Source organism: Plecotus auritus (assembly GCF_963455305.1).
Source record: "Plecotus auritus genome assembly, chromosome: X".
In the NCBI taxonomy this organism is placed as follows: Eukaryota; Metazoa; Chordata; class Mammalia; order Chiroptera; family Vespertilionidae; genus Plecotus; species Plecotus auritus.
In genome coordinates, this window is record NC_137784.1 from 10,309,761 (window position 1) to 10,329,064 (window position 19,304).

At 42.5% G+C, this 19,304-nt stretch overlaps 1 protein-coding gene across 1 annotated transcript in view; it reads left to right on the top strand.

Moving 5' to 3' along the window:
* The window catches only part of NHS (NHS actin remodeling regulator), a 360,638-nt gene that overhangs the window by 148,439 nt on the left and 192,895 nt on the right, over nucleotides 1-19,304 (top strand). The gene's annotated exons all lie outside the window — the stretch shown is intronic.

Consider the following 19,304-nt stretch of genomic DNA (forward strand, 5'->3'; position numbering starts at 1 on the left):
TTATTGCTAAACTGGAGTCTGTAATAAAGAGGGTAACCAGGTGTAAAGATTGTTTTCTCAAGACTTGTTCTTTGTTTGTTTTTCTTAGCCTTTATTAAGTGCATTGGAGCCTTAGGGGCTCTCTGAAGTGTCCTTTGTTATATGATAAAGGGGGCATTTAACTTTCCAGTGACTGTTTTGGATCCTAAATGTTAAAGCGGGGAGGACCCTACCAGTTTCCCTGGTCTGCCCCTTCCAGGTACCTGGGGAAGCAGTCCACTGACTGCCACATATGCCCTTGAATCTGGCCAATGCTCTGGACTCCAAGCTGCGGAAGGAGCTCTTTGCCTCTATTTCCCCTTTCACGTTACTTCTTGGTCTCAGCGCTGCTCCTCCCAGACTTGCGCAAAACCTTCTGCACTTAGCATAAACAAATCCCAAGCTATTTGTATGTGTGTCTGGACGAAAAATTCTCTGAGGACTAAGAGCAGGCACACTAGAGGGAGTGTTCCCTTGTGCTTTAATCACTTCAGGCTTCTATGTGTTGACAGAAAGTTTTGTTAGTTTTCAAGTTTAAAGAAAGGAGCATTCAGGGGTGGCATTTGGAATTTTTTATGGCTTGGAATTCTTAAAGTGAGTTTGATAAGGTATGCACTGAGCCACAAGACACTCCCTTTTAAATAGGCTTCACTGTTCCTTTTATGAACTCACTGTTACCTTCAAAAGGACCCAGAAGCATGGTGAGTTCTGTTAGAAACTCTTTTCCACTGGTCTGCAAGTTGAATTTGAATTCTTTTTTGCTGAAGCTTGTGAGATGTTCCTCCTCTCGGAGCCTCTGCTCTTACATCTCTATATTTCTTCCTTTCTTCTCTTTCCCTCCCCTACTCCACCCACAAAGTAATTGGTGCCTGGTGACTTTTTCTACTATTTTCCCTTTCTGCTGTTCTCAAGGTGATTCTACCCCCACTTCTGATATGGCTCCTCCTTTCTTCCTGGAGGAGACTGTTCTGTGTCTAGTTTTGATTACATCACCCCTGCCTTTAAATAACTAAGTCTCACGGAAGGAGAGAATTTTTCCTTAAGGGTGCTATTGACTCTTGAATCCTGGAGTACATATGAATAACTGGGTCATGTCAGCACTGAGAATTCTTAACAGAACTGCTGGTTCTGAGTTGCTTTGGGTGGCAGCTGTGATGAGTTTACCCACAGGGGAGCTTCGTGGCAGCTAATCTTTGATTCTTCTCTGAGGAACCAATTCTTTCTGGGACTGTTGACTGACTAACCCCTTTTCAAAGACCACTTGTGTGGCTTTAGGGTCAGATTGCTGCTGGCTTTAAAAAATAAAAAAAGAAGAAAGAAAAATAAATTAAAACACCCACACTTCAATGCAACCTCTATGAATATATGTTACATTAGAAATGCCCCATTTCTCAAATATTTATAAATATATGGTCTCCTTGGAATGTTCCAGATTTGTCATTTGGGAAAGTTAGAATGCACTGGGCCACCATCCTTCTTCATAAGCACAGTACATTGTAACCAACACCAGATTGACAGCTGAGTGATGCCCAGGGAATGGTGACAGGTTGATTTGTGTATACCCAGGAGGTGTCAGACCTAAGACTTTGAGCTGGCCACACCTCTTTCACAAACCACACCTTTCCTGACACCAGTCCTGCAAAAATAGTGTCTGTAAAATGACCATTCTCAGGGTATCTCCTTCTGGCTCTTCACTCTTCCTCTCTCCTAGGATCACTTCATTAAACATGGAGCAATATCCATTGAGTGCCTACTGTGTGCTCAGCACTGTTCTATGCATTAAATTGGTAGTAGTGAGTAGAGCCATTCGAGTGTCTGCCCTCATGGAGCTGACATTGTAGTGGATGAGGCAGACAATACAGACTGACAAAATGATGGGTGATAAGATGTCAGTAGTGATACGTGTTAGAAAAATGAAGCTGGTGAAAGGATAGAATGTGGTGGGGAGAGAGTGATGACGAACTCACAGAGGAGGTGGTGACATTTGAACAGGAGCCTGAATGAGGCAGAGGAACCAATTCTGTATGGCTCTCTTGGGAAGAGCATTCTAGTGGCCAGAAGAGCTAGGGTAAAGGCCCTCAGTTGGGAACCTCAATCTTAATAGGGGTGTGTTGGCACTATGTGGAAACTAGACATTGGGAGGTAAGAGCCCACGCAGGGAGCCAGTTGGGAGGTCATTGTAACAACCCAAGAGAGAGATGTTGGTGCCTTGGGCTTACCCGCCCTCTCAAGCTTCCAGGCTCCCTTTTGTTCTCTCCAGGAAAAGGAATTATGGGAGGTGGAGTTGCTCTTTGCAGTCTTCAGCTGTATCTTCAAAGTGTCTATCTAAGGTAGACTGAGAAATCTTGAGACCCACCCTAAGATGCTGAGGAGGGTGTGTATTCTAGAGCCTGGAGAACAAAGGCCTTGGTTCTGTCTGCATCTTCCTAGGGAAGGGCCAGGGCTAAATGCGATCTCCCAAAGGTCTCTTATATATCCCTCCATATTCTCTTCTCTTCTCTTCTCTTCTCTTCTCTTCTCTTCTCTTCTCTTCTCTTCTCTTCTCTTCTCTTCTCTTCTCTTCTCTTCTCTTCTCTTCTCTTCTCTTCTCTTCTCTTCTCTTCTCTCTCTCTCTCTCTCTCTCTCTCTCTCTCTCTCTCTCTCTCTCTCTCCTTTCCATGAGTCTCCCTCTTTCCCTTCAACCTTTCACCACTGGTCCTCTCACTGCCATGTCCACAATGAAGACTTCGCTGCTCAGCACACAATCTCACCTTATTCAGATCAAATATTCCTTTTGAAACCGTATTATCTAGCAGGGCTTTTCCTTCCTTCCTTCCTTCCTTCCTTCCTTCCTTCCTTCCTTCCTTCCTTCCTTCCTTCCTTCCTTCCTTCCTCTCTCTGTCCCTCTTTCTCTTTCTCTTTCTTTCTTTCTTTCTTTCTTTCTTTCTTTCTTTCTTTCTTTCTTTCTTTCTCTTTCTTTCTTTCTCTCTCTCTCTCTCTTTCTCTCTTTCTCCCTCCCTCCCTCTCTCCTTCTCTCTCTCTCTCTCTCTCTCTCTCTCTCTCTCTCTCTCTCTCTTTCTTTCTCTTTCCATATCAGCAAGAAGGTAACACACCTTGAGTTTTGAAGCCCATCAACTACTATGGGTTGCTATCAAGAAGGGTGCTATGTAAGCAGAAATGCTGCTCTAATTTCCATATATCCATTCCTGCCCCTTGGTGAGTTGTTTAATGAAAAGACACCATATTTTTTAGGGAAAACACTTTGAACAGAAGTCCTGATTTAGCTGGAAATGGATGCCTTTATTATGTGTCAGAGGGCTAAAAATTGCTTGTGAGATGTTGATGTGTGTATGGCTAGGAAACACAGGAAAACATAGGCACATACAGGAAGAGCAATCAAAAGAGAGATGCCGATGGATTGGGGACAAGGAAGTGTAAGATGCTGTGGATGACTTGATTCTTGCTTAGGAGTGTGCAAGCTCCAGTTAGCTTCAGTTTGGCTAACACTGCAATGCCTTTAGTGTCACTGAGCTGGGTAAGAGAGCTGACACACTGATTTCTAGGGGGGAAATCTGCTCCCTCCATATTCCCAGTACAGACAGGCAGCATAAAACAGAAATGAGACTGAGCTACCCAGAATCGGTGCACACAGACTCCAACTCAGTCTTTGAATTATTTATTCAATTATTGTCACTTTGTGCATTTTCCCTCAAAAATAGTTCACAGTAGGTCTTAAAAAGCATGAAGGGGGCATCCTCATCAGGATTTGATTTGTCCCCAGAGAGAGCTTTCAAGTTTTGTTCTCATGAAGAGATTTCATGCTTGGGAGATGACAGTGTGGAGTCCATATATAGGACAGGAAGTCATCTAAAACTCAACTGCATTCCATTTACTTTTGTTGTTTGTTTGTTTACCCCTTTGGTGTTCCATGTTGACCTGTGCCTTTCACTTTTCTTTGAGACTCCCTGGATGTGCATGTTGCTTAGAGTCTTTTCACTTGGTGGCAGCCCAGGGGGCTTCCTCCCCTCTAGTTCTGGGCCAAGAACAAAGAACAAAGATACTTTCCTTGCAGTGACTCCAAGCTTGAGCTAATAAAGCTCCCCTCTTAAGGGAGCTAATAATTTTAAAATAGCTAGCGGAGAACTTGAATGTGAATTTCAGCAAGTACTTCCAGTGGTATCTGGATTCAAATCTCCTATCTATCTCCCCTCCAGCCTGGCTATTGGATAGGATGGATTATTTATATCTGCTCAATAGGTTTCTAGCCCTGCTGGGGGGTGTGGAAGGGGGCTGTGCTAGGCTTTCCTTGGAAGAAATTCAGTTAAGGAGCATAGCATTTCTCAGGTTTCTGGAGAAATGATGTTCTGGCTTTATATTGAGTGTTCATTTGCCACCAGTGAGCAGATAGATGGTTCCTAACCTCCTGAGCTCTTCCTGGTCAAAAATGAGTCCTGGGACCAGTAGTATCATCACTTTGGGAATTGGTTAGACATGTGGAATCTTAGGCTCCACCTCTGACTGTAGAGTCAGAATTTGCTGTTTAACATGTTCTCCAGTGGATTCATATACACATTAAGGTTTAGGAAGCTCTGGTCCAGAGCAGAGGTTCTCAAATTTTAGTGTAATCAGAATTACTTCTTTTAGCAATCATGCTAAAACAGATTGCTGGGCCCTACTCTGATATCCATCAGATCTGGGGTGAGGCCCCAGAATATTTTCTTTCTCTTTCTTTTTTCCTTCCTTCCTTCCTTCCTTCCTTCCTTCCTTCCTTCCTTCCTTCCTTCCTTCCTTCCTTCCTTTCTTTCTTTCTTTCTTTCTTTCTCTCTTTCTCTCTTTCTCTCTCTCTTTCTCTCTTTCCCTCCCTCCCTCCCTCCCTTCCTTCCTTCCTTCCTTCCTTCCTTCCTTCCTTCCTTCCTTCCTTCCTTCCTTTTATTATTTTTTTCAGCTTTACCGAGTTATAATTGACAAATATAATTGTCATATATATAAAGTGTACATATGTATTATTTTTTCAGCTTTACTGACAAATAAAATTGTCATATATTCAAAGTATACAATGTGTTGATTTGATATATGTATACATTATGAAAGGATTCCTCACATCTAGTTAATTGGCACATCCATCACCTCACATATTTATATTTCATGAGAACATTTAAGTTCTACTCTCCTAGCAAATTTCAATTATACAATACAGTGTTTGAGAATCTATATTTCTAATGGGTTCCCTAGTAATGCTGTGGGGCTAGGATCTAGGACCACACTTTGAGATTCCTTGTCCCTCCCTTGAATAGACCTCATCTCCTGTCTCCATGTAAATCCTCCATACCTACCCGTCCCCTGCTTCCCTTCCTTTCCTCTCCTTGGAGAGGCCAGTTCCTTCTCCTTAAGAACCTCTCCACTTCCTGACTGTGAATCCAGGCCCACTCTCACCTTTCATTGCCCCTCTGAGCTCTCTCCTCCCCTCCAGCAGTTTCCTAGTACTTCTCCAGTGCCCACCCCAGCTTCCCAGTTAAATTGTAAGCATTCTGTGGACTTCCCTTTCCCACACCCCCACATATGATCTATCACCAAATCTTTAATTTCATCTCCTAAGTGTCTTCCCTCCAACTTGACCACCACCACTTGGGTCTAAGCTTGAATCTTCTTGGCAGGTATCCTTGAACTGGTCTTCCCATAGCTTCTATTGCCTTCATCCAGTCTCTTTTCCAATTTCAACTACCAGTGCCGTTTTCCAAGTCTCCTCCACCATCACTCCCTCCCCTTCCCTACCACAACTTCAGCTATTTCAGTGGCTAACAATTGGTTAATACCAATTAAGTCCTCCTCCAGGGGAAAAAGATAGAATGTGTGTTTTTCCTCTTGGACTGTAAGTTCCATGAAATAGAGGGACCTTATTCATTTGTGTTGATCCCTGAATCATCAGGATCTGGCATCTAGAATGTACCCAATAAATATCTGCTGACAAAGCCAGTGGGATCCTTTGCAATTTTGTACAATGGCATGTGCACATCATGCACACCTCGGGTGGACTGTCTGCCTCATTTAGAGGGTGCAGGTCTCTTAAAACATGATATTGGTAAACAAAAACCAGACTTCCCTCCAAACCTTTAACAATTGCCTTTTAAAATGTTTCTTAAATATATAATATTTCAGTTCTGAATTCCTGCAGAACTGGTAGTATGAATTGGCCCTCGAGGTCAGGAAGGCTTATTTGCTCTGGCTTTAATTAGGATAAATGGAAACTATTTCTATGTAAATTAATCAATCCATCGACACACACTTCTTCAGGACCGATTATATACTGGGCACAAAGCTGGAACCCTAGGAAACAGAGATGAATGATGCAATTTCTGGCCTTGAAGAAACAAGAGGCAGATCATGGCCTGGGAAGGGTTTAATTGCAGGGAAGAATTCAAGTAACAGTATGGACTATGGAACCAGAAGTGCTTTGTTTAGGACCAGCCTCAGTGTGCCTCTCATCATGTATTTCCAAGAGCTTGAGACATCACCATGAAAAAGCTACAGAATGTTCTTATGGAGGAGGTGAGATTTTGGCCCAGTCAGCATTGTTGGAAAGAGCCCAGATTAAGGAAGGTCTGGGGTTCAGAGCTATGGTAAGCTAACTGCTCACCTGGAATCAATACTGATCCTGCCACTCACCAGTAAGCAATTTGGGCACTTTTCAGAACTTCTCTGAGCCTCAATTGCTTCATCTGTGAAATGGGAATAATATCTACCTATAGTGTCATGGTGAGTAATAAACAAGATGAAATGAGTGGCACACTTAGCACAGTGCCTGTAGGTAGAGATTCTGAATCTATTGTTATTATGTGTATCAGGCCTACAGAACAGTGCCTACCAAAGACATATGTGGAATTTTTAATAATTAACAACAACCATTGACAAAACAGCCTATTAAGTTGTTGGCATGTGTCTGACCCACCCCCACCCTGGGAATTCTGGGGCATCAAAGAAATAGGGGTAGGTCAAAACTTTGGAAAAGTGAAGGTCATTGACCATGGCTTTATATGGAATCTTCTCAAGTGTGTACTACATGTGGTTAGACAGTTTATTACTCTAAGTCCTTCACATATTTTTCAACAACCTTTTTTTGGTAGGGCTTCTTTTTCTAAAATTATGAGCTTTAAAGAATACATTTAAAGCAATGAGGGAGTTATCACCTTCAAGTACTGAATAGAAAATGTTGAGTCCCACTAGGAAAATGGGCAGCCTTTGGTCTTACAAAATTGGGTTTGTATATGATACAGCCCTTTGGGTTCTGTGACCTTGGGCAGGCCCCACAGCCTCTCTAATTTTGCTTTGTGGCCTGTACAATGTGCTTAATAGTAATGCCTATTCTGAAGGCTGTTTTGAAAATTAAATGACATAATACAAACATGTCTAACAGTTTGTCAAATAAATTGTTGGTTTTCCTTCTCTTCTTATTAATATGCATTTTCCTCTGAGCAAAAGTCTTGTCAGCACTTAAGAGAATTAATTACAAAGTGTGCTTTTTTACTGTTTTCTCTTTTGATGTGATTTCTCTCACCTACTGAGAGAAAGAAAGGCCTTCAGAGTCTATAGTCTGAAAGGTCATTCTGTGTGTGTGTGTGTGTGTGTGTGTGTGTGTGTGTGTGTGTGTGTGTGTACCACCCTCCCCACATTAACATACTTTTCCCAGGACACATTTATGATGTCCGGGCAGCTGATGGGTCTTTGTAATGAATTTGTAGGATTGGGATCACAACTTGATTTCATGGGCAGAAAATTGTATAGTTTGATGACAGAACATTCAAAACTGCCACGTGAAGGAGAAAGTGAAAAGAAGGCCAGTGTGCCTGGCTAGTGGATACTTTTACAATATCCCGCAGAATTCCTCGATAAGACTGAATCTCCGTTGCTCATGGTGGGGACCTGTTTGATAACCTGCTCTTCATGGCTGCCTTCCCTTTCCTCTCTCACTTCTGCACTCCACCACCTGCTTCCCAAATACACTATAGATGCTCCCTGACTCACAATAGATAATTGTCCAATTGTAGGCTAATGCAAGTGTTCCGAGAACATTTAAGGCAAACTAAGCTAGGCTTAGCTATGATGTTCAGTAGGTTAGGTATATTACATGCATTTTTGACTTATGATATTTTCAACTTACAATGGGTTTAATTGTAATTCTATTGTACCACATATTGCTAGTCCAGAAAAGATCCAAATTCAAAGTATGGTTTAGACCAAATGCATATCACTTTCACACCATTATAAAGTAAAAATATCTTAAGTCAAACCATCATAAGTCAGGACAATCTGTACTTACAGTCGAATCTTTGTCTCAGGTTTGACTTTAGGGGGAATGCATTAAAAGGTAACATTTCAGAATGTCCCTTTAAAAAAGTAATGATCTAATTTACTGAAGTACAATATAAAACCCGGGTTAACAACCCCAGCCCTACCATTGTTTCTGGCCTTGGGCAATTAATTTTATTTATTGATATCTCACCACTTCTAGAAAACGAGTGTCATAGGCTCTTTTGGGGATAGGATATGCAGTTTGGGTGAGACAGTGAGTGACTTGTTGTGTGGGATGAACTAGGTATTCCAAGTCAGCTAGCATTTCTGGCCATGCCTACAAAAAACAGGAAGGGGCCCTCTCCTAGTCATGGTAAAAACAAAAAACAAACAAACAAAGCAACAACAACACCCCAATACACTGTAGGAGTCAGTACCATTTTCGATTGAGATATGCTACCAGACCATTACTGAAGTCCTTGCTAGTTTTGACATTCTATGATTAGTTTGTCAATCAATAACCTCAAACATGGAGTGATATCCACTATGGCATATTTCAGTTTTGGGGGGCCATTCAATGATAACTCTTGAGTGGATTCTGTGATGTTAGAAGTAGCCACTGACATGCCTTCTTCTTAAAATGGTGAGGAAGGGAACATTTAACCCAGTCTCTGTTTCATTAAATTCCTTGAGCCATTCTCCCCTTCATTCATTTGACAGAATTTCCTTGCCTTTGTACTCAGTGAGGAACTTTAAAAGATTACCTGTAGATATATACATGCTCTGAAAGCATTGACTCTTAGAATAGGCTCATCCCTGGGTAACAATGCTTCTGGTTATCTCTACCTTGTCAGAGACACACCCCTATGGTATAGAAGAAGAGAGAAGAGAGTTTGCTTTGTCATAAGTGGAGTCAGACTTGGGATTTATACCTGAGCCATTTACTATTCTACCACTGGAGTGATTTGAGGCCACCACCATTTTCATCTTTGTTTCTTACAAAAGAGTTTGAGGAACCCAATAAATTGCTTCTTTTTCTTGAAGAAAATCTAAAACTATATTCCTGAGTGGGGAATATAGGTCTTATGATGCCATACATCTGGACACTGTCTGACATGTAGGAAACTTTCCATAAATGTGTACTGAATTGACTAATCAAGTTGTTCTTGTTCACTACATAAAACTTCGAGAACTTTTCTTTGCAAAGATTTTTTCCCATTCTAAACATGCATTGGAAGACTATGTGACCATGCTTCTTTGGTGTGTGATGAGCTTAATTTCCCAGGAAGGAAAGTTTAGGGGAATTCTTATCTTGATTTTTCCACAAACTGATCAAATTGTGGAGGTAAATTGAGATATGAGTCATAAAACTTATTGAAATAGCAGCAAAGACTTGCCAGATAGGAAACAAAGCAATGACCTATCATGTTCAATCAAGACAAGGATCAACTCCCAAAAAGGAAGAAAATGGGCCATTTTGCTCCTAACTTTCAGGTAGGAATATGGCGTTAACTTTGAGGACAAGTTTTTGGTAGATATTTGCTTGTTCTATTGGGTTTCTGGCATTAGAAAAACCCACCAGCTGAACTCTATAGAGTACCACAGGGAGATGGGAGGTTGATCTTTAAATTGGATTCCAAGTATAGTGAATGCTAAAATATCCTTGATTACAATTTTAAACTGGAACAAATCTACATCTAGAAGATAATCTCTTTGCATGGGGAAGAGAAAGTGAAGTGAGTTAGAACTAAATTATGTAGCTGAAAAATTTCTGGAAAATGTGCTTCCTAGTGCATCCAAAGCAGAGGTAACCACAGAGTTCTGCCTATTGCTAACTTGATGATGAGGTCAACCTGTCATAAACCAGATCCTATATAGGTTTATTTCTATAAAAGGACAATGCTGAACTTCAGAATAGGAAGGCTTCAAGTCACAAAAACAGAGGTGTCCTGTTGGCTCAGCATAGTGGCTAAATCCACCAGGAAATGTGGCGTCTGGCTTGGTGGTGACAGGGGAGTGCATTGTGAAGGGGAGTTAGAGAAAGGTCACCAAAGGGTTTCAAAGAGGCGGGCATGGGGACCGTCCTGCTTAGCATCCTGCCAGGCTGATGTCAGAGGGCTTATTCAGATTTGAGGGCCTTTGTCTGGGGGGATTGGAGTGATTCCTAAGAGACAATGCTCAACTGGAGGCTGGAAGCACACAACGCCTGAATTGAATTTGGGCAGTTGCTGAGCAGATGGGATCAGAGGGACAAACAAAGGGGAAGCTGTTCCCAGCATATCTACAGGAAGGGAGGACTGCAGAGCCAGCCACCCGGCAGAAGGGCTTCCTGAGTGGCCTGGCTGAGGAGGTGCTCTGCCCCCATCTTGTGCAAGACAAAGCATCCCCAGGGCTTGTGGTGTTTTGTCCATTTCCTAGAGAGAAAAGAAAGGCCGGGTGGGAAGGATCAGGCCCATGAACTTCTCCTACAGCTCAGATTTTCAGAAAGTTTGTGCCATTTCCTCATTTGTGGATCACTCACTCATAGGATGATCAAGCAGAAAGTGGCCTCATGGTAAATCCAAGTCTGACACCTTCATTTTAAAGTGCATTAAAGGAAATGAGATCTATAAAAGTGAAGTGCCTTTTCTGGGCTCTGTCAGTCTTTGATTGGCTTCCCCTAACAGCAGACATGAGATGAGGAATGGGCTGCAAGCCTGGTATTTAGGAGGTGATCCCATGAAGCAGTGGTCAGGAACTGGGGAGGTAAGATGGGGAAGGGAGGGAAAGCAATACAGCCATGAGCAGGTCCCAGTGGGTAACAGGAGCTCAATCCCTCTGGGACCCTTTGGGATACTGAATAGAACACACTTGAGAGCTTTTTCTCTGCACCCTGCTTAAAGCATAAAACCAATCATTTCCCAAAAGGCTATGAATAATGACATCCTCAAAACTGTTAAAACTCCCACTGAGTGAATGTTCACTGTCTGCCAGCTCCTTGGCTTTAATGGGTCACTTTATGTCATCCTTTCCACAATGTTAGGAGGTAGTAACTGCTATTATCACCATTTCACAGATGAGGAAATGGAGGCACCGAGAGGTTAACTGACTTGCCTGGAGTTAAGTGGCAGAGTTGGGAATCAAATCCAACAGTCTGGCTTCAGAGTGAGGTGTGAAGGTGAGAATAGTTCTGTAACACATCAGGTAGCTGACTGCAGAAGGCTTCCCTTCAAAATGTATAGAATGCTTTCATGGACAAATCTCTCCAACTTTCCCTCTGGAGGAGGACTTAATTGGTATTTGTCTTCCATCTTCCTTGTAGGATCATTGTGAAGATGAACAGCTTAGTAATGTGGTGGCCCATTACTCAGTGTAGTGTGCATGGTCCAGGATGCCAATAAACGTTGATAATAATGGTTTTTAATTCACAAGTAACATTTATCACATGTTAATAAAATGTGAGGAATGGTATATGTTGTAAAGAATGTGGGTATTCTGTCCAGACCCCCTGGAATTGTGTTAGGGTCCCAACACTCCAACTTTGATATCTTTCAATGGTGAGTACCTGTGGTTCATCTTCTAACTGTACTTGCTTGGGCTATTGAACCTACGTTGCCCACAGGTTGGCAGAGACAAAGGGCCTGAGTTTACGCTCATGTGCATATCTGCACGCGTGCACACACACACAGACACACACACACACACCCCTTAGCCAAGACTGATAGGTATAAGAGCCCAGCTCCATTACCACAAGCTGAGATAACTCTGAGGTGTAACTTATACTCCAGAGTTCCCTGCCACCTCAGGGGAGCTTTGCCTGAGACCACACCTTTGCTTAGCTCTTCCCCTTCTCAGTCCTGCTTCTTCCACTCCTTACCTGTTTCTCCTGGGAACATCTCTTTGATACACCATGTGCACATGAATCCTCTTTCAGGATTCTTTGAGGGTCTACTCTTTGTAGAGCATGACCTAAGAGAGTGACATACCAAGAGTCAAAAACTCTGTCTAGTAGTTTATAATCCCAGTTTCAGTGGGAATGGACAAGAAGAGGAAACATTGGAAAACAACCATAAACCTTTGCAAGAAGTGTGGTGAAGAGAGCATAATCTTCTTGGTGTGGTCAGTCATTGCCCACTAGTCACTTGACATCTATTACAGAGCTGCGCCTGCTGTGAATTGATCTCCATTCAAGCCCCCTGCCAGCATCATTGTGCAAGGCAGTCACAGCCTTTGGAAGCAGCCTGCGGAGAGCCTGCCAGGGTTCTGTGTACTTCCACGCCTGCTCCCCAGTTGCGAGAATCAGTTTTTACATTTCTGCCACTTGCCTGACCTGCTGCAGCAAAGCAGGCCGCCGGGGAGGCTTGGCATCACTGCCTGGCACTAGTGCCTGTTCCTTTCTGGCACTGGCTCATGCCAGCAGGAGCAAGGACTGTGCCAAGCATGCCATCATGGCTGTGCCAGGCAATTCCACTGCAGTGACAGCCTGAGGATGCTTGAACCTTCCAGGTTGTCATTAAAACTAATGCCAAATACACTGGAGGGGGCTGGCCATTTCCTTATCGCTTCCTGTCTCCAAGCAGTTGTGGCTTCCTGGGTTAGCCTTAATAGGTAGCTATTATTCAGATGCCTGAATCCAGAGAAAGTACAGCTGCTAAAAGAAGATGATACCCCAGGGATCTTTCTCTAGGAGAAGTCCTAAATCCAGGGGAGAGGGAGAGAAGTTGAGACATGTAGTGCTTTTGCATCAATCAGCCCTGGATCCATCACTTTCAGCCTGGGTGAACTTGGACAAGATACATGATTATTCTACTCCTCAGTTTCCTTATCTATGAAATGGGCATAATAATGCTATCTAGTGTGTGGTGGGATCATTATGAAGAGTAAAGGTGATAATGAGTAATAATGCAATTTCTAGTACATAGCAAGTATTTATTTAATGCTAGGTGTTATTATTACTTATATGTTGTTATTAATAATATTCTCATGAGTATTTGATTCTCTAAGGAAGATGGAATAAACCAGTGCTTCTCAAACTTTAGTTTGTATTGAATCATCAGGAGAGTTGGTAAAAATGCAAATTTCTGAGCCCTATGCTCAGATATTCTGATTCCATAGATCCTCATTTCTAACAAGGTCCCTGGTGATGCTGGTCCCCAGACCACACTTTGAATAGCATTGGTATAAACCACAGGACAGCATTATCCTCATCTGCAACAGATATTCTGAAGTGTTTGTAGGTGGGACACAATGCATTTCATCTTAGTTCATGCCACAGCTCCACATAGAATCATGTGATTTTTACCTGACTGCAACTCCTATTCCATTTGGCTGCAGAATTATTAATGCTTCACACTGTCCTAAGCATTGGCAAGACAGGAAGGCAGAGCCAATGCCTAGAAAAGCTTACATAACTAAGAAATGCTTAGGGCTTGAAGGCTGATCCACTGCTGAACCTGAATGCTGCTTAGAAGTCAGAGCATATTCTCGTCACTGAGAAATGTGGGTTCTCCTCCCCCAGGGATGCAGCTGGAGCTGGTGGAGAGAAATGTGATCATTGTCTGCTTCTCTTGCACAGAGATCATGCAGAGAGGAAAATAAGAGTGCTTCAGAAATACTCTCTAGGCAGTTCTTGATTTTTTTTCTTTTATAGTTATGAGACATGAAAATCAAATACCATTGCTATCAAAATAAGGGGCTACATTGCCCTTGGTGTCCTGTCAATTTTCCCTCACATCTTCATTTGTTGGTGCCTTCACTCAGAGTTCAGGATTTTGCTCCCTTCTCCATGCCCCTCTCTCTTTTTTCTTTTGACACCAGAAGCTCCTTCACTCAAAAGTGCCTGGATTCTAGGAGTCCCTGAATTTGGGTCTTACTGAGGACAAAAATGCAAGAGAGATGGAGCTGTAAGGTATTCCAAAATTATGGTTTCTTTTTTGTTGTTTCTTTCCACATTTTCTTAATTGCCTACAATGAGGAAATATCACTTTTTAAAATTAGAAAACCTAGCTACTATTTTCTTTCAATAAAGATAAAAATCCTGTACATAGCCTACAACAATAGCTAACACTTTATTTTAGCCAGGAAGACACTGTGCTATGTGCTTTCATGCATAACATTATTTAATTCTTGTTCCAAGTTTAATGAGATTTGAATCATTGTCCCCATTTTACAGATGAAGAAATTGAGACACAAAGACGTGAAATAACTTGGTCAAGGTTGTAAGGCTAGGAAGCAGCAGAGATAGGATTAAAATGTGACACTTTGAACTCAGTTTTTAAATATGATGGGGGGGCTTGATCACAACCATGTAAAAAATATAATAAGCCAGGCACAAACTCTGGAAGGAAATATATCATCATTTTGACAATGATTTGTCTGGATGGTGCAGTGGACCAACTATGCACTTTTTTCCTTCTATTCTGATTTTCTAACTTTATTTTCCCAATGACCATATATTACTTTTACAAAAATACTTTACTTATTAATTAAAAGAAAAATCACTGAGCTCAGTCTCTTTCTTCCTAGTTTCATGTATAAAGTCATCCCAGGCAGATGTTCTTCAATTGTCCTGTGAAGAATCCCAGAGATGCAAACTCTGCAAGAGCCAGTCAATTTGGTTAATCATTCCGTAGATTTACCTACATGAGACCCCAAAAAAGTGACTGACTCCATTATCTGGATGGAAGGACTCCTTGTAATCATGTGCTTTCCTGCTGGGCAGGGCCCTGCTGTCAGGAGGCTATGCCCTTTGAGCTGTTCCTCCAGTTGTTGAAATGAGATCTGCTGATGAACCAAATTCCTGTTTAGCCACCTTCATGCCCCAAAGCCTGATGCAGAGTTGGATGGCCAGGGCTAGAGACAAACTCATGCCCTTGACTTCTTTACTGGTTAGGGTATGCTAATTGCTACAACAAGCAGCCCTCAAATCTCAACAGCTTAACACAATAGGCAGTCATTGTGTGTTCAGCTAACAGTTCCATTTCATCATTTTCTATTTCCACATTTGGCAGGAGATCCTTCACCTGGTTATCCTGAGATCAGGTCCCTTCACCTGTGGCCCTGCCTCACAGGCTTCCTTTAGTCTTCTAAATCTTACAAGTCGACAAGGGAGTTTCACCCTTGGGAGATGTCTGTGGGCCAGGACTGGAAATGATTAGTATCGTATCTGAACTTTCCACATGGCCACCCTAACTGTGAAGGAGGCTGGGGAATATAGTACAGTTGTATTTTGAGAAGGTCCAGCGGAGCACATAGCAGCGTCAGCCACAGGCACATTCATTTGTTCAATGAATATTTTTGGAGTATCTGCTGTGTCAGACCCATAGATGCTATTTGTGTCCTGTTTGCTGCAGACATGAGGTAGTTTTGTCTTGTGTCTTTGTGTCTTCTTGGTCTAGCCAAATTTGGAAGATACTACTCTAGACTAAGTAGAGGTCACTGTGCCTGACTTCTAATCTTTTGGGGGAGTACACAAGGCACTGTTGCCCCTAGAAACACCCCAGTTCCCATATAAGTCAGGATTCAGTTAGGAGAAGAACAATGATACCAATTATTTTGACAAAGTCATTGGTTAAATAGGCAATAGAAAGCTGAAAGGAGCAAAAGTAAAATAGAGATGGGAACTGCAAGAAGCAGTGGCCACCCCAGGACTGGGGGAACAAAGGGAAAAAGTTGAGGTTATAAAAACTTAGAAGTTTGGAGGTGATACCTTGAAATGCAGCCTGGCTTATGTTGGTGTCTCAGAGGGGGCATAACAAGGCTAGTTCTGGGATTGCCAGTTCTCTCCCCTGCTCCCCACTACAAAACAGCTAGATTCTGGAACCAGTGGCCACTGCTCAAATGAAGGGCTATAACTAAGGGGATGCTCATGTGAATTGGAAGCAAAGAGAGGCACAAATCCCTTCTGCCTACATCCTACCAGTTTCTCTCTAGCTATCCTTACTGGCAGAGCCCAAGAGGGAACAGCTAGGAAAGCAGGAAGAAAGTATGTGGAGTCACAGCCCCAGTATCACAGAGCAGTGTATACTAGTAGAAGGGTAGATTTGTAAATGAGAGACAATAATTTAATAACTAGTACAGGGGCTTTTGTTTCAAGCTCACACAATTTATGTTTTGGTTACATGGTGTAACCACAGAGGAATCTCAAAGAGTCGCTCAGAGAAACCTCCGAGTACAATCCATTCATTCATTGGTTCACAGAACACATATTTTTGAATGCCAGGCATGTGCTTGGTATTAGGTATAGAGCTATATAAGGCAGTTCTTGCCCACAAGGATCTTACACCACACATGTGCACACACAGCATATTCATGCATGTGTACACACATACACAGGTATGCACACATACAGTATAAATTAGAAAAGGAATTGAGAAGCACCAAAAGATATTTGGGCTTGAGAGCAGAAACCTTTGTTCTTCTTGGCTGCCTCCATTGGAGGATTGTGTGGAAAGGAGTTTAGCTCTTCTTGGAGAAAAGAGAGGAGGAGAAAGTGGCATTTAGCATGTCCTTGCCTGGCATGGAGATCATTGTTCTACTGCCCAGATTTGTTCTCCCAGCAAGTGGCCTTGCCGGTTAGGGGGCAAATCAAGTGGAGATTGACCTTGACTGAATTAAATGAAAGAAGTATAAAATAAATGTGGGCAGTCAATGCACCTTGGCTTCTTGGAGGCCTCTGCTTTCCTCCCTGGGGCTCAAAGAGGAGTCTATTCCTTTCATTTTCATCATTTTGATACAGAGCACTCAGTGCTAAACTTTTTCCAACACATTGGGAAGGTGATACATTTTCTATGATTCTGTATGAGGGGAGAGAAAGGGCCGTGCAGGTAGGAACTGCAGATTTTTCCTTTAGTGTGGCAAGTTTACCACATGCATGTCCTCATTTGACATCAATTGAGCACCTACTAAATGCCAGTGACAAAGAACAAGACAGACTCCATGGATTTGAGTCAGTGGATTGTGTGTACTGATGAGGCTCATCCCCACCCGTCTGATTCAGGAAAGTCACAAGTTACCCAGACACTCCCTTTTTATTATAATGAGTGTCATGTTGCAGAGGAGGCCTGCCATCAGTTTTAAGACTGATGGAAGATATATAACCTCCTTGGGCCTCTGTTTTCTCATCTTTAGAATGGAGAGTCAGATTAGATCAGCTCAGGATCCAGCCAATATTTACTGAGAGCTCACTCTATGCCAAGCATTGCATTATTTCTAGGCAGTCATTAAGTTGACCTGTTTAACTTAGCATTTCTACGATGGCCCTGATTTCATATAATTTGACTTGTCTCAATAAAAGGCAACTTCTAAATTACATAATCAAATGTAATTTAATGTTTTCTGTAGACTTTTTATCTGTCAGAAAACAATGAGGTCAAGTATTAGAGGTGGTGGCTTTGGGGAAGTAACAAAGGTGTATCTGTTAGCATTTGTTTTAACAGTGGCATTTAGCATGTCCTTGCCTGGCATAGAGATCCTCGATTGTTCTGCTGCCCATATTTGCTCTCCAAGCAAGCAGCCTTGCCGATTAGAGGGCAAATCAAGTGAAGGTAACTTAGTGACTTACAGGCACACATGCTTATTCTTTCCCATGATCCTACACATTGATTGAGGAAATCCAGTCTGGGCTGACCTGGTCAGGGCTGAAAGGTCTAGAATGACCTCACTTCAAGGGCTAGGATCTCAGCCTGGACAGATGCATTGGATGGGTCCCCTTTCCATGTGGTCTCTTATCCTCTAGTAGACTATCCTGCAATTGCCCCCATAGTGTTGAAAGGGTCCCCAGCAGCAAGAGAAGGCAAGCCTGGAAGCCCAAGTGCTTCTGCATGTCTCTGCTTGAGTCAGGTTTCCTACTGTCTCTTGGACCAAAGCAAGTCGCAAGGCCAAGCCAGAGTCAGCTTGGTTGGGGATGACCCAATGGCCATTTTGTAGTTTCCATAGGAAGCAATAGGTTCCAGAGACATTTTGGCAGCTTGTTTATATGTGGGGGCAAGTGAGAGGGTGGCCAGACGTGACGGTGTCAAGGATGAAGAGCTGTGAGGAATGGTGAGGCCATTGAGAACCAGAAGATCTGAAGGAGGACCAGATTTGATGAGGCAGATTTTATTTCTCTGCAGGGGTGCTGATAGGTCTCACCTTACTACCACGTAACAGACTACTCAGAGTCATTCAACAAGTATTTCCTGAGATCCATCTATTTGTTAGATCTGCAGATCTCCTAGGACAAAGGCTGGGGTGGGGGTGGGGCAATAATGTAGTAGAAACATATGACTTCTTGACATGGAGAAGACGGGAGAAAACATAAAGGAGATCTTTGAGACTCTGCTAAAAGCTAGAGACACGTGTACACATGCACATGTACCACATGCACATACATACATACACGCCACACATTAATGGGCCCCATGTGTGCATGCTCACACACATCCACACATGTACACGTGGCCATGTCTACATGGTCACAATATCACAAACGTGTATACACACTGCACACATGTACAATATATATGCAAATGCCTAGGGAAACTGAGAATTTCCAAATAAAAAACTAGGCTGTGGAAAGAGGGAAATTGGGAGAAGGCTAACAACAGGCCCTATGGAAAACTTTCTTTCCCCCTTTTAAGGTCAATGAGGGTTGAGTTAAGATACTCCCACACTGCTCTACATAATGAATGCTGAAGTACATTATTGTACATCACACTTGTTCCATTTGTTGAAGAACAGGGATGACACATGTCTGTTAAAATTAAGTTTCCCATCTATATGGACACATTTTGGGGAAACAAGCCTTCATGATAATAACAGAGAAGCAGTGATGAGGTGGAATAAACTGGGGGAGTTGGAGAGTAGGAGGAGACCTGTTCTTTTTAAATGATGAGTAGGTCCCTCATTTAAAAAAAAATGCCAGGCTGTACATTAGCATCAGAAAAGCAACCCACTTCAGTGCCTGATTCCCATTAGTGTTTGCTGGTATGCAGAGTTGGTTATGTTAGTGGCTGTGAATAACAGACTCTTTTGGAAAATATGGAAGTAAGAGAGCACTGTCT